General features: G+C 40.9%; 1 pseudogene; it reads left to right on the forward strand.

The window, feature by feature from the left end:
* Positions 1–7,567: 7,567 nt before the first annotated feature.
* Positions 7,568–7,887, forward strand: LOC124099821 (large ribosomal subunit protein eL37-like; annotated as a pseudogene).
* Positions 7,888–16,705: the final 8,818 nt, after the last annotated feature.

Genomic DNA, 16,705 nt, shown 5'->3' on the forward strand with positions numbered 1-16,705 from the left:
GATTAACTTTGGCTTGAAATCTATTTTATTTGATATGAGTATGGACACTCCTGCTTGTTTCCAAAGTCCATATGAGTGATATGATTTTTCCCAACCTTTTACCTTCAGCCTATGTATGTCTTTTCCTATCAAATGCGTCTCCTGTAGGCAGCATATTGTTGGGTCTTGTTTTCTGATCCATTCTACTAGCCTGTGTCTCTTAATTGGTGAGTTTAAGCCATTAACATTTAGGGTTATTATTGAGATATGGGTTGTTCTTCCAGCCATATTTTTTTATTTATGTTACTAAACATGGTTTGTTTTCCTCTGATTATTTTTCCCCCCTTTAGTGTCCTACCTCCCACTGTTGGTTTTCATTGTTATTTTCCATTTCCTCTTCCTGTAATGTTTTGCCGAGGATGTTTTGAAGAGATGGTTTTCTAGCTGCAAATTCTTTTAACTTTTGTTTATCGTGGAAGGTTTTAATTTCATCTTCCATCCTGAAGCTTAATTTCACTGGATACACAATTCTTGGTTGGAACCCATTTTCTTTCAGTGTTTGAAATATGTTATTCCAGGATCTTCTAGCTTTCAGAGTCTGTGTTGAAAGATCAGCTGTTATCCTGATTGGCTTACCCCTAAATGTAATCTGCTTCCTTTCTCTTGTAGCTTTTAAAATTCTCTCCTTATTCTGTATGTTGGGCATCTTCATTATAATGTGTCTAGGTGTGGATCTCTTATGATTTTGCACATTCGGCGTCCTGTAGGCTTCTAGGATTTGGGATTCTGTCTCATTCTTCAAGTCTGGGAAGTTTTCTCGTATTATTTCATTGAATAGATTGCCCATTCCTTTGGTTTGAAACTCTATCCCTTCCTGTATCCCAATGACTCTTAAGTTTGGTCTCTTTATGTTATCCCATATTTCTTGGATGTTCTGCTCATGGTTTCTTAACAGTCTTGCTGAGCTGTCTATGTTCTTTTCAAGTTGAAATACTTTGTCTTCATTGTCTGATGTTCTATCTTCTAAGTGTTCTACTCTGCTGGTAGTATTCTCAATTGAGTTTTTAAGTTGGTTTATTGCTTCCTGCATTTCTAGGATTTCTGTTTGTTTGTTTTTTATAACCTCTATCTCCCTGTATAGTTGATCTTTTGCTTCCTGGATTTGTTTGTGTAATTCATTGTCGAAGTGATCTTTCATTGTCTGATTTTGCTGTCTAATGTCTTCCTTGAGACTCCAGATCATCTGAAGCATGTATATCCTGAATTCTTTATCTGACATTCCATCTGCTGCAGCTGTTACCTCTTCTAAAGTTGAGTTGACCTGCATTGCTTGTGGTCCTTTCTTTCCTTGTCTTTTCATACTGCTCGCGTTTCTTTCTGCTTGGTGAAACTGTTGTGTTTTTGAAAAATTTTTCCCCCTATATATTTATATTGCTCTTGTATAGTTGAAAAGTCTCTCTTGCAGGGTCGGATGACGGTCTGCCTACCTTGCAGGCGCGGGCGGCGGCTCTGCTCTGCCCTTACTCCAATTGGGGTGACGTGTCTACCACGCCGGCGGGTCGCTGGGCTTATTCTGGGCGCAGGAGGTGGCTCTGCTCTGCCCCTACTCCAATTGGGGTGACGTGACTACCGTGCCGGTGGGCCGCTGGGCCTGTCCCGGGTGCGGGCGAAAGCTCTGTTCTGCCCCTACTCCAATTGGGGTGACGTGTGTACCACGCCGGCAGGCCACCGGGCCTGATCCGCTGGTCGGTTGCAGGTCTGCCTACCTTGCAGGCATGGGCGGCGGCTCTGCTCTGCCCCTGTGGCTTGATGACAAAGTGAAAGAGACTCGGGTGTTTGTGACTCACTTTCTTTACCAGGAGACCAACTGTTTCTGTCGCCGCTGGTATCGATGAAGTTCTCTCCTCCGCCGCTTTCTGATGACATCAGATCTCTGCCATGTTGGTATCCCATGCGAATGGCAGCATTTCGTTCCCTTTGCCGGGTGACCAAAGCAACGGGTGAGTCCTGACTGGCCCTCACAAGCCCCGTCTCAGTCCTGTTGCCACTGCCTATGAAGGCTCGGTTGGTATTTACCTCCACAGTATTCAGCAGGACCCGGACCGAGAAGCAGTTTCCACAGGTTCTTTAGCCCTGGGCCAGAGCAGTTCCGGGAGCCGGAATTTGGCCGCTCCGTGCTCGGTGTATGTTCTGATAGGTGCAGGCTCCAAGAAGCAGTTTCCGCGGGTTATTTAGCACTGAGCCTGAGTAATTTGTCTGCGAGCCGCAGACAAAGAACATTACCTGTTCTATGGCTGAATGAGCTGCGATCAGTCGAAAACAGGGATGGTGACGTCAGCTCTCCAAGATGGTGGCTGCTGGCTTTCTCTGTGGTCTGACCGGTGTGGAGAACCGAATTGGACCGCTTCCTTGTCTCAAACCCAGAATTCAGCACTGAGTATGGTGATTGCACAGCTGGCAGAAGCCCGCGGAAACTGCAGCACTGTATCTTTGCGTTGCTATCTCCTCGTTTCCCAGCGCGCGCCGCAGACTCTAGCTGCGGGGCAATTTGCTGAATAAGCAGCGTGACCCTCGGTGCGGACAAATCTCTCGTGTTTGAGCCCCCGTGGCTGATCCTCGTGGGATGGAAATCCTTCCTCTAGGTTTTGGAGCACCCCAATTTTGCTGGAAATTCCTAACAAGATAGCTTTTAGCCGTTCTAACTCATCATTCTCCCGCACAGTGACGCAGTACACGGGGGTAATGCTCTCCCTTCGTCGCCATCTTCCCCTCCTCGAAACCTGGACAGCCATCTTAAGCAGCCATTTTAAGAAAAAGTTCGCTTTCTCGCCCAAGGGCGTTTCTGAGAAAAGCTCACCACTCCCTCATACCAACCCCACCCTTAACTCCCATCCCCCTTCTCGTTTTAGGACCCACCTGGCTCTCATCCCTAATCCTGCTCCATAAAATTCCTGAACCCCAATCCTGTTTTACTTCTTTCCATCTATGGAGAGATGTGCCTTTATTTGTTAGCTCTGACAAACTCTCATGTATCTCTGCCTGGTCTCCGTCTTTCATTTCTCATTAACCATCTCTTAGTTCCTCACTTTCTTTTCAAAAATAACTATTCATGATTTTGCCAATCACTGAATTATTAATTAAATGAGATCTCCTTGCTGATATATATATATATATATATATATATATATATATATATATATATTGGTTTTGGGGATTAAACCCAGGACCTTGTGAATTTGAGGCAAGCACTCTACCAACTGAGCTATATCCCCAGCCCTTAAACAAATATCTTAAGCAATATTTAGCACACAAAGGAAAGAACACAAATTGGTGGAAGTATAGCATTCAATGAAATTTCGAAATTGATACACCTGGATAATCACCACTCAGATGGAAAAGTAGGATGTCACCAGCACACCAGAGTCCCTTACTCAGGTCACCTTCCAGTCATTACTACCCAATCCTTCCCAAAGGTCACTATCACCAAAGACTAGTTTTACCTGGTTTTGAAGCTTATATAAATGAAAATTTATGGGATGAATCCTTTTGTGTCCTGTTTCTTTTGTTTGACATAGAGTAACCGTAACATATGTAACTGCTGGTCATTCCTACAGCTTACAAACATACCACAATTAATCTCTTCTTCTATTCTGAACATTGGAGAAATTTGCAGTTTGGCTGCTTATGAAGGATACTCGCATGTTCTAGTTAGTTCCTCTGAATGTACACAAACACACAACTCCGTTAGGTAGACACCCAGCAGTAGAAGTGCTTGATCATCAAGCATGCGGATATTCAGTGTTTCCAGTTCTCTAGGAGATCGGTTCACCGTTTTTGTCAACATTTAGTATTATCATGTCTCTAATCATAGCCATTCTGGTGGCAGGTGCAGTGTCCTGTATGTGTCATTCATATTTGCATGTTGACTAAAGAGGTTAAGCAAGCTTCCATATCCTCACTGACCATTTGTGCAACTTCTTTTTTTAATATTTATTTTTTAGTTGTTTTAGATACAACACCTTTATTTTGTTTACTTATTTTTATTTGGTGCTGAGAATCGAACCCAGGGCCTCTCACGTCCTTGTCGAGCGAACTACCGCTGAGTCACAACCCCAGCCCTGTGTAACTTCTTTTGAAAAGTGTCTATTCAAGCCTTTTACTCAGTGTTCTACTGTTTATTTTTTCCTATTGATTTGTAGAAGTTATTTATACCTCTTAGATATGTGTCTTTTGTGGGTTATATGTAGTATAAATGTGGCTTGTTCTATGGCTGGTCATTTCAGTTTCTTCAAGGTGAATTTTGAGAAACAAAATCAATTTTTTTTTCTTAATGGTGTTTTGTGTCTCCTGTTTAAGAGATCTGTGCCTATGATGAAGATAGACCGGTGTGGTGGCACACACCTATAATCCCAGCATTGCAGGAAGCTGAGTCAGGAGGAACCCAAGTTCAAGGCCAGGCTCAGCAACCTAATGAGACACTCAGCAACCTAGTGAGGCCCTGTCTCATAAAGAAAAAAAAAAAAAGGGCTGAGGATGGAGCTCAAGGGTAGAGCACCCCTGGGTTCAATCACCAGTACCAAACCAAAATGAAAAAAGAAAGAAAAAAAAACTATAAAACTTTTAATTCTTTATGCTACATATATTTTGTGTTTGATAAATGTTTATCAAATTAGTCACTTTTAATTACCATTGATGACATATACTTTTTTGTCTGCCCTATTTGCCTGCCTTTGAAGGTACCACTGATGCTCCTCTCCTAGGACAGACCTCTCCCCCAAATTCACAGTTCTCTGACCACACTATCACTAGGAAGAGATTAAAGCTGTGTCAATGGACAGCATCCATGGGATTTGTGCTAGAAAATAGAAAGGAAGTACAGTTTCCTTTTCTATCTGTGGGCTCTATATCTTCAAACTGAACCAATGATAGGTTAAAAAAATTCAGAAAAACAAAAATTATGTGTTCAAAAATTGAATGTGAGCTGGGCGCTGTAGCACATGGCTGTAATCAGCGGCTTAAGGCTTAGGCAGGAGGATTGCAAGTTCAAAGCCAGCTTCAGCAATCTCCAGGTGCTAAGCAATTCAGTGAGACCCTGTCTCCAAATAAAAATACAAAATAGGGCTGGGGATGTGGCTCAGTGGTTGAGTGTCCCTGAGTTCAATCCCTGATACAAAAAAAAAAAAAAAAAAAAAATTGAATGTGTACAGACCTTTTTCTTGTCATTACTCCCCAAACAATAGAGTATAACAACTATTTTCTTACCATTTATATTGCATTTTATAAGCAATCTAGAGATGATTCAAAGGCTATGGGAGGAGGTATTAGGTTCTATGGAAATACTACATAATTTTATGTAAAGGACTTGAGCATCCATCCACAGATTTGGGGATCCACACGGGTCCTGGAACCAATCCCCTGCAGATACTGAGGGACGGCTCTATTCATGGTTGTTTCATGTCATTATTGCTTAGGAATAGCAACTGCCCCATGGACCTCCACCAATGTAAAACATTTCCTAGCTCAGAGCTGTGCTTTCATCCACAGCTTTAGTCATTAAAGCGCACCCCCAAACATAATGGCCTAAAGCTGGAGGAAGGTGGGAATATCTTGCAGGGGCCCACAGTGAGTGTAGGAGGTGTTACTTGTGTACAAGGTAGGGATAGTTGTCTCTGTTGCACAGACGAGCTTGAGAAAGATGAAATAACCTACTCAAGCTCACAGGATAAGTAGTTGACCTGGATTCTAAGCCAGTTATCCTTGGTTGATGGCCCCTCTACTAGATTGCAAAGCTCCCATCTATACCAACCATGTCTGAATCCTGAGCCAAAACTTTCCTCATGATAATACCAAGAACCTACAAAACCAGATAGGTCTCTGCTGGTAAGATTCTCTGGCAAAAGAGAAGTTTTCTTAGAATTACTTCAGAAGGTCTTTTGATGCTAATTCACAGCTGTTTTCACCAATCAAGAGGATTTTCTCACTCTGAGTAAAATAGAAGATAATTAAATGCAATTTTCATTGTAGCATCAAAGAGGAGGCCAAGAGAATAGTAGACCCACAACTCTCCTGGAAATTTCCCAAGTACAGCTACCACTGCCACCTGGGCCTTCCCGGTACAATTTCATTTTCAAATTTTGTCTAATTAGATCAGTTATGTGAATTTTCCATTTTGAAAATGCAGCCACAATTAAAAAAATGGAATTCAGGAAATATTTGCCAAGGGCCTAGTAGGTACCAGGCATTTTCCTCAATGCTGTGGATGCCAAGTTGAACAAGCCAGATCAGTGGCAAAAACAAAAATGTTGAGTCCCTGCGTGTCAGCCTCAAGTTCTACCTGTCTTCTAATATCTAACAACTGTATTTTCCCCAATATCTCATCATCCCCACCACCAGGCATCGTTTCTCACTTGGTACTTGTAACTTCTATCTCTGTCCCTCCTTGACTATCCCAATCCGTTTTCCTAATGACAGTCACAGTGGCCCCCTTTCAGTGTCTGCAAAGGCTCTCCAAGATCAACTCTCACCTCCTTAGCTCATCTATTTGCTCAGGCACCTATGAGCCTGTTCCCTGTTTCACCCCACTAACCACCTCATTCTAAATTCTAAAGGAATCCTGAGGTTCCCCAAAGCATTTTTCTTTCTCCTGCTTCATAGATCACCACTTGAACTTCCATCTTCTACATCCCTTCCCCTCCCCAACCCGCCTTGAGTTGCAATACCAAGTGTCATTGCCTGAGTCCGTGTTTTCTTCTTTAAACTTCTGTGTGATGATGGAGACAGAATCCTGTTCTCCTTTGTACCCGGAGCCCAGCCTGGTGTCAGGAGTACCAGCCGTGCTCAGTCAATGCTTGTGTTGGATGCACATACCAGTGAATGAATGTAGTCAGGCTGTTAAGGCAACGCAGAAGAGGAAGCCAGGTTGAAATATCAAGAGGAGGGAGCAATCCCCCCGCCCCAAAGTAGGTGTTCCTTGAAATAAGTCCTGAGGGACCATCAGCTTTCAGCCTGGAAGGAGAACGGAAAGAAGGGCATGCTAAATGGACTAGCAGTTTGCAAGGGGATGCTGGCTTTGCTCAGCAAGGAAGTGAGAACTGAGGGTGCCAAGGTGCTGAGTGGGAGGAGGGAGGGAGGAGGGAGGGAGGCGGGAAAGAAAGGCAGAAGCTGGATGTGTGGGCAGGGGAGTAGGGTTAAAGGTTAAAGGATGAGTTTGCAATGTCTGCTGGAACACCCACACGGAGACATCCTGAAAGCAGACGATTAAATGGATCAGGGGTCAGGAGAGTGGTCTGGGATGGAGACACAAGCTTGGGTAGAGGTACATATGGATATTGAGGGAATTGATTGAATTATCCAAAGATATGGTATTTTACTGAGAAGAGAAGGAGCAAGACTGCATTCTGAACTGTCCTGACTTCAAGGGACAAATAGAGGAAGAATTACCATAAAGACTGAGAAGAAGTACCAAGAAAATAAGGGAAAAAAGTAATATATGGGGCTAAAGAGCCAATGGAAGAGACTAGAAATGGTATCATAGGCTGCAGGTCAAAAAGTACCTATTGGATTCTTTGGTTTCTGTGACAGAACTGAGATGACGATGGGAACCTTGTCATTTGGAAAACGTCGTAATAAGATGCACACATTGTGCCACGGCTGGGGCTCTAAGGCCTACCACCTTTAGAAGTCGACCTGTGGCAAATGTGGATACCCTGCCAAGTGCAAGAGAAAGTGTAACTGGCGTGCCAAGGCTGAAAGAGGAAACACCACCAGGACCGGTCTAATGAGGCACCTAAAAATTGTACACCACAGATTCAGGCGTGGATTCCATGAAGGAACAACTCCTAAACCCAAGAGGGCAGCTGTGCAGCATCCAGTTCCTCTTGGAAGTTTCAGCAATTGACCATCCAATAAGTGTTCTGGTTTTAAAAAATAAAAAGATAAGTGTCTGTTGGTATCATTTGACACTTATGTTAGATTCCTATTTCTGATATAACAAAATTGAGTTCACCCTCTGTTCCCCAAAGATTCAATCTGACCCACCTGCAAGATACTCACTTCCCAGGACCCGGAAATTCTTAACTAATACTGAAGTCCAAAATGTCACCTAAGCATCATCAGCTCAGAAATCACAAATAATATCATCTCTATTAAACATGGGTGAGGCTGTAGATCTAGTCCATCCTGGAACAAAATTCCTTTCCACCTGTGCATGTTTGAAGCTAGAAAACAACTTATCTGTGTCCGAAATATGGAGACACAGGCATCAGGTCATAGGTACAGGCATTCCCATTGAAGATGGGGAGAAAATGGAAGAAACTGAGGAATCACCAGTCTCATAAAATTTCAGTCTACAGACAAATAACATTAAGTTTTCAGACTTGGGAATAATCCTCGGTAATTCAAGGCTTCCCTCTTGGGACTCAAAGCTCAGCCCTCTCTGAGTCATCTTTCCTTTTGTTAAAATGTAGCTGGTGTTTGTAGCTGAGTAGTTTTATCAACCTATTTCTTACCAGTGAATTTTGGGGATCCACTAACCTTCTTAATACTTCATCCTTTCGGTCCTTTTCAATCCAAGTTGGCAGTATTTCAAAAACCTAGAGGATCTCTTGTATATGTCATGGGGATTCACTCCATCAGGCAAGAGGCTTATTCACAGGTCCTTCCCTGATCTTTCCTCCACATTTAGTGTTTGCCAAAATAGCTGAGAGGATTTATGTATGAGTTACATACTCTTTATTTTATTTTTTTCTATTATTTTATTTTATTTTGGTACTGGGGATTGAACCCAGGGATGCTTAACCACTGGGCCACATCTCCAGCCCTTTTTATATTTTTATTTAGAAACAGGATCTCGATAAGTTGCTGAGGGCCTCCCTACATTCCTGAGGCTGGCTTTGAACTTTCGAATCCTCCTGCCTCAGCCTCCAGAGCTGCTTGGATTCCAGGCATGTACAATCATGCCTGGCTCTCATTCTCTCTCTCTCTCTCTCTCTCTCTCTCTCTCTCTCTCCTTCTCCCTCTCCCTCTCCCTCTCTCTTTCCCTCTCCCTTTCTCTCTTTATAGTACTTCATTAGTACTTCATATAATTTATTAATGTCATTTTCTATAGGACACTGTGACATCAATATTGACCTCATACAGACAAAGAATGAAAGTTGGGTTTTCTTGTGTACCAAGTATAAAACATCTGTTAACAAGTTAGCATATACAACAGTTGTAAGAGATCAACTTTCAGGATGACTCAGTTTATACTAGTTGCTTCACATGGTTTTCCCTCAAAACTTGGATGCCACCCAGTGTCGCTGTGTTTGTGCAAATGCCTGCTGTGAACTACCGGACTACTTTCTTTTGCCAGCCCCACTTTTGCTTGTTTTACTGCTGCCACTGCTAGATTTGCCAGGTGATTTTGAAGAGAAGAGTCTTGTCATGAACTCAGATACATCAGGCAATTCATGGTTGGAATTCAGCGTATTCATTGACTCTCCATCTTCTGTCTCATGTCAGGATCACTTGTGTTGACCACTTTGGGCAAAAGCACAAATATCAATAATGGAAGAACCATCATCATAATCATTGGATTCATAAGAAAGTCTGTCCAGCCCCATGATTCCCTTTTAATAAAGTAAGAAGGTGGACCTGAAGATTTCTTTTTTCTTTATTAAATTATTTATTTTTCTAGTTTGTTATACATGATGGCAGAATGCAATTCATTTCATATTACACATATAGAGCACAATGTTTCAAGTCACTGGTTGTACACAAAGTATTTTCATAGCATTGGTGTCTTCATACTTTTACTTAGGGTAATGATGTCTAACTCATCCCATCGTCATTCCTACCCCCTTGTGGACCTGAAGATTTCACTGGAGAGGATAGGGCAGTCTGACCACTTCTGATGTTTTGATATAATTCATGTATCTTGCTCTCATTTTTCTTTTTGAAGTGATATCAGCTCTGTCAAACTTGTAAGCTGGAGAAATAACTTCCACTACATAAGATCCAGAAGACATATCACGAACCCCAAAACTCCAATCTGTCTTAAGAAAGCCAATGTGCTCTTCTCTGTCTATAAGCACTCAGATCCAGTCCTGAGGCTTCACCCCTGGAACAACTGCACGCCCCTCAATCTCAAAACAATCTCTTAGGCTGACCCCACTCCCACTCGATCCCTTGGCTGCAGCCCTGGGTACTTCCAAACTCTGGGCAAAGATGGAAAAGAAGCCCCACAGAGTGACCGCCATGTCAACAGCTCTGGGCAGTCAGGATGGCCTCACATACTCTAAAAGGTCTTCTGTGGATAAAGTGCTCCAACATTTTTTTTTTGCCCTTTTCAATGTTTTATTCATCAAATCACTCAATACAATTTCACTCTATAGGTTCTTTTAAAAAAAATTATTGTGGTTTCTTTATTGACACATAAGGTTTTTTTAACATTTATTTTATTTATTTATTTTATGTGGTGCTGAGAATCGAACCCAGCGCCTCACACATGCTAGCAGAGCACTCTACTGCTGAGCCCCAGCCCCACCCCCTCTATAGGTTCTCAAACAAGAAAACGACAATCCTTAATGCAAAGCACTGCAATAGACATAATCAATTCACAGCAGACAATTCTAGATTAATTAATTCACACCAAACATTTCTAGGTTAATTAATTCACACCAAACAATTCTAGATTAATGAATTCTAAGCACTGCGAACACACTTAATCATGACAGACTTATGACAGACTTTCCCTCTGCATGCTAAGTTCAAGTGTCAGATCAAAAATTTCAAACCTTAGGCTTTACGTCCAGCAGATGCACACTCATTGTGCTCCAACTTTTTGATCTTTCTGAGGTATAAGCAAAATTTGTCCAGCCACATCTTTGGATTTTTCTCTAGAATACTTTGCTTACCGTAGATTTCTCAATATTACCATCTTTTGCAATCTAGATAGGTTAAGAAATTCCCAAATAACCCAATTCTCATTCCTGTTTGTTTAAAAATTCTTCCCTCAATTGATTTCTTTCCATATAGCTTCCTAGAAATAGCAAGAAGATCAGAAACCTCATCTAAATGGCCAATCTCATCACCTACAAATTCTATTCTCCACATGAGTACAGAACACAGCTCTGCTCAGCTTTCTGCCACCATATAACAAAAATTTCCTTACTTCCAGTTTCCAATAACATGTTCCTCATTTCCTTCTGAGCCCTCATTGATAATGTCTTTAACATCCACATTTCTATAGAAGCTTGTTCTGACTGACTTGTTCTCTGAATGATACCTGTTTTCTCCCCACTTTTTGGATTCCTCATTGGCAATCATTACTATTTCTACTAAGGGTCTGCTTAAGGTAATCCAGGTTTTTTCTATTATGCACCTCATAATTCTTCCAGCCTCTTCCCACTGTCCAATTCCACAGTTTAGGCATTCATTACAGTAGAACTCCTCCTTCAGGTATCAAAATCAATTTGATTTTACCACTGTGACAAATTATGCAAACATAACTCAACACAAACTTATTATCTTAGATCTATTATTTATTGCCATGTTGGGAATTGAACCCAGGTCCTTGTGCATGACAGGAAAGCACTCTACCACTGAGCTACATCCCAGATGATTTATTATCTTATAATGCTGAAGGTCAAAAGTCTGAAATGGGTCTCACTGGGCTAAAATCAAGCTGTCAGCAGGACTGTGTTCCTCCTAGAAGCTATAAGAGAGAAACCATTTCCTGGCCCTTCCCACCTTCTATTGGCCTCCCATATTCCTTGGCTTATAGTCCTGTTCCTCTGTCCTCAAAGTCAACAAAATCAGTCTGGGTCCTTCTCACACTTTCATCTCTCTGATTCTCCCCTTTCTGCTTCCTTCTTCCACTTATAAGGACCCTTGTGATTTTATTGGGCCTGCCTGGATAGTTCAGAGTATCCTGAACCAGAATATTAACATTGATATAATAGTGTTGACTAATCTATAAACCTTAATTCAAAGTTTGTTGCATTTTAATACCTAGCATCCTTAATCATCTGCACCCTTAATTCCCCTTTACAGTGGAACCCAGCATATTTACAGGTTCCAGGGATTTGGATGTGAACAGTGGCATATACCTATAATCCCAGTGACTCAGGAGGCTGAAGCAGAAGAATTGCAAGTTTGAGGCCAACCTGGGCAACTTAATGAGATACTGTCTCAAAATAAAAAATAAAAAGGACTAGGGATATAGCACAGTGGTAGAACATGCCTGGGTTCAATCCCCAGTGTCCCCACTCCAAAAAGAGGCATTACCTGCCTACCATAGTAATTAATTTAATTATGGATAATTCAGACAAGCTCAAATCATTCAACAATATTCGACAACACAACTGGGCAGGACCCTTCAAAAATGTTCAAATCAAATCAAACAAACAGAAAGAATGAATGTCTGGGGAACTATTACAGACAGAAAGAACCTAAGGAGACCTGACAATCTGCTACAGTGCGTGATCCTAGACTGCATTCTGTTCCATTGGTGAGCCCATTGAGAAAATTTGAATTAAGGTTTATAGATTAGTCAACATAATTTGATCAATGTTAATATTCTGGTTTTGTTCTTTACATGGTAGTTATAAATAATGTCATTTGGGGAAGCTGGGTAAAGTGTATATGGAAATTCTTTGTACTATTTTTGCAACATTAAAAAATAGTAAATGAGGGGCTGGGGATGTGGCTCAAAGCCAGATTCAGCAAGTTGAGAAATGAACAAGAGCAGAAATGATGGAGAGGAAGACACCTGTCTTAAATGTGACTGTAACGTGAAGCAATGCAAAGACAGAGCCAGAAGCTGAAGGAAGGCCACATGGAGGATTGTTTTCTTAAGACGTAACTGGATGTCACCTCTGGGAAATCATCCATGTTCTGAAATCTTCAAAATTAAACTCTTCCTTCCCTCCACCCTGCTCAGCCTATTAGAAGTTACTCTAAAAGCAGCAGAGGGGTTCTTGGTGGATTTAAAGAGAAGAAACAATGTAATCAGGTTTTCACATTTTAATACCAGTCCCCCTGCAGAGAAGAAATCAGAGGACAATGTTACTCGACAAACCGTTTAGAGAATTTTTGTAACTATCCAGAAACAGGGATGACAGCCTAACCCATGACAACAGGAGTAGAGAAAGGAAGAGATCAGAGGCAGTGAAATCTTATTGTTCAGATTCAACATGGCAGATTAAACATATATATTTATTTCTATTCCCATCTCAAATCCCACTAAGTTATATGGAAAAGTAATAAACTCATATTGTTAGGGGACAGGAGCTATTCATATTGCTGCTTAACAAACTGCAGTGTGATGTATACGTCTGTTATCAGGTTTGGTGAAAGTTTTTATAAGTGGGGTTTTAATTTTAGCACATGCTCTTTCTATACATATTGAGATTATCATGTGGTAATCTTTTTTATTCTGTTAGTATGGTAAATTACATTGTTTTTTTAAAAATATTTATTTTTGAGTTGTAGGTGGATACAATATCTTCATTTCATTTTCATGTGGTGCTGAGGATCGAACCCAGTGCCTCCCGTGTGCTAGGAGAGTGCTCTACCACTGAGCCACAACCCCAGCCCCTTACATTGGTTTTTGAATGTTAAACTCACCTTGTATTCCTGGGGGAAAGCTTGAATAATACTGATATAGTGTTCTTTTTATATATATTGCTGGATTTGATTTGTTGATAGTTGGCTAAGTATTTGTCCATGAGAGATATTAATCTTTAATATTTGCTTTTTTCTTTTAAATTATTTGTGTGACTTTGGTTTCAGGGTAATGCTGCCCTCATAAAATGAATTATAAAGTGTTTTATTTTCTGGAAGAGTTTATGTAGACTTGCTATTATTATTTATTTTTTAAACCTTTGATAGAATTCACCAGAAGGTCATCTTAAATGGAGAAGGCTGGAGTTTTCTTTATGGAAACCGTTTTAACTAGGAATTCAACTTCTTTAATAGATATACAGCTTTTGAGGTTGTCAATTTCTTAAGTTTTTTAAAATATGTTTTAGTTGTAGGTGAACACAATATCTTTATTTATTTATCTTTATGTGGTGCTGCGGATCGAACTCAGTGCCTCACCCATGCTAGGTGAGTGCTCTACTACCCTAACCCCAGCCCTCTTCTTAAGTTTTAATATTTGTGTCTCTCAAGAAATTAGTCCATTTTCTCTAAGTTGTGCAACTTATTGAATAAAGTGGCTTATAATATTTTTATCTTTTCAATGTCTATCATATATGTAGTGATACCCCCTCTTTCATAACTGATACTTTTTTCCTTAACATTATTGCTTTTGCACTCAGAGGAGCATCTAACCACAGCAGATCATCTGATAAGTTTATGAAAATATTGGCTTGCAAAGATGTTGGAGGATATGCTACACAGAAGATAAAGTAAATGAAAAACCAAGATAAATATTAACTTCGGGGTGGGTAGAGTAGGGAACTGCACAAACAATAAAATTAAAGTACAAGGGCTAGGGGTATAGTTCAGTAGTAGAGGGCTTGCCTAGCATGCATGAGCCCCTGGCTTTGATCCCCAGCACAGTAAAAATACAAAATTAAAATTAAAGCATAGTAAATCAATAGGCTCAGTATACATTCACACCATGATGTCTATTGATAGCCTTCGATTTACCCTTCAGAGAGAACCTGGCTGAGTGGGAAGAGAATGGTGACTGTTGTTTATTGTTATAAAGATTCTCAGTGTAATTTATTTTTAAATTGCATGTTACATTGCTTTGACTACACCAAAAAGTAAAAGAAGAAACAACCAACACTTAAAAAAAAAAAAGAGTGACCTCTCATGTCATAGGTTCACAAGCAAATGATAGAACTGACCTTCTTCTACTAAGTTGGAGTCTGATTGACTCTCTAATTTTCACCCCTCGGCCTAGTTCAGCTGTTTGGAAAGCCCCAGATATGACTGCTTCCTCCTCCCCAGGAGGATAACGGGTTTGGGGGCAGATCTCTCAGGAAACAGATTTCCTGAGCTTGCCAGCCCCTTTGCCTCTTCTTCCCACATAGAACCGACTCTGGGATGAGCACGCCACAGATAGGGCAGACCAGGGCTTCCATAAGGGACAGGAGGAGAGTTTGAACTTAAACTCCAAACTGACCCAGGCATTCCTGCTCATTTCCACAATCCTGTGGAGCATGCTCAGTGGGAGAAATCATAAGCGAAGAGGACTACATTCAGTAAGTATGCACAATGCTCCAGTTTATGGGCTAGAGGTTTTACTTACATTATTTCATTTCATCCTCAAAACAACTGTGTGTGTTTAGTGACACTGAACTGAACACTTAAAAATGGCGAAGGTAGTATATTTTACATCTTGTATGTTTTACCACAATTTAAAACAAAACACCTTGGGTGGTAAGGATTATCCCCATTTTTCAGAAAGTTAAGTAACTTGCCCAAACTGCCCACCCAGTCAGTAGGTGTCTGAGCCAGGTGTGAGTTCAGGTTTGTCTGGCTTCGAAGCCTATGGCTTCCTGCTCTGTTGAGATGTCCCCAGTGATAAGAAGCAAAGGGAAACTGAAGGAAACAACCATAGGAGAGGATTGTGGTCTGTTTTTAGTTTCACCATTTTGTTCAGTGCCAGCCTGACGTTTCTCCCTGGAGCAGGGAACAAATGTTCTGCGAGAAGGTACCATCAGACTGTTTCTCAGGCACAAAGGCTATATTAACGACAGGTGTAACTGTTGTGGCAGAAATGGAGCTCAGGCTGAACGTGGAGCTCTAGGACTCTTAAGTACTCTGTGGGAGGTTTCTTTCTCTTGTCCAAATTAGCTGAAGTGTCTTTTTTTTCTTTTTCTTTTTTCTTTTTTGCAGTACCAGGGGTGGAACCCAGGACCATGAGCATGCTAGGCACATTGATCTATATTCCCAGCTTTTAGCCAAAGTTTTAGATGATGTAAATTAGATTCTTTCCCTGCAGGATTTGGGGAAAGGGACACTTGATAAAGACAGCAAGATCATCAGCATTTCATTGAAATCCAATCAAGAGGGCCCAGTAGCGGGAGAGAAGGCTTAGGAGGACCAGTGGAAGAATAATTACAAAAATAACACTGCCTAACATTTCTATAAAGTGGGTCATGTGGCAGACACTCCTCTAAGCACATTATATGTACTAATTCATTTAACATAACTACCATCAGGTATGTGACTATTATCAGTTAGCTAAAGGGTACAAAGTTAAAAGATAATCCAAAGTACTGAATTATCCTATGTGCCAATCTCTACCTAACAAAGAGGGTTATTATTTATAATTGACCCAAATTAGAAACTATCTAAATGTCTAACACCAGGTAATATTAAAGCCATGGAATGTAGGCAGACAAAAAGGATAAAAATAATAATAACCATTATTTGCTGAATGTTCATATTGTCCATGCATGCTTTACATAGATTACCTCCTTTATTCTTTGCCCTTTATGGCAAGTTCTACTAGAAGCCTGTTAGTTTTCTGATGCTATGATGAAATACCTGAAATGATCAAGTTAAATGGAGAAAAGGTTTGTTTTATCTCATGGTTTCAGAGGTTTCAGTCCATGGTTACTTATCTGTGTTACTTTGGGCCTGTGGCAGCACAGTAAACCACAGCAGGAACACATGGAAAAGAGCTCTATTCATTCATGGTAGCTGAGAAGCAAAGACAGAGAAAGGAACCAGGGTCACAGTCTCCCCTTCAAGGACATGCTCCCAATGACCTAAATTCTTCCAA

Source organism: Marmota monax, unplaced genomic scaffold (genome assembly GCF_021218885.2).
Source record: "Marmota monax isolate L192 unplaced genomic scaffold, Marmota_monax_Labrador192_F-V1.1 WCK01_AAM20220418_F8-fsc00131, whole genome shotgun sequence".
NCBI lineage: Eukaryota > Metazoa > Chordata > Mammalia > Rodentia > Sciuridae > Marmota > Marmota monax.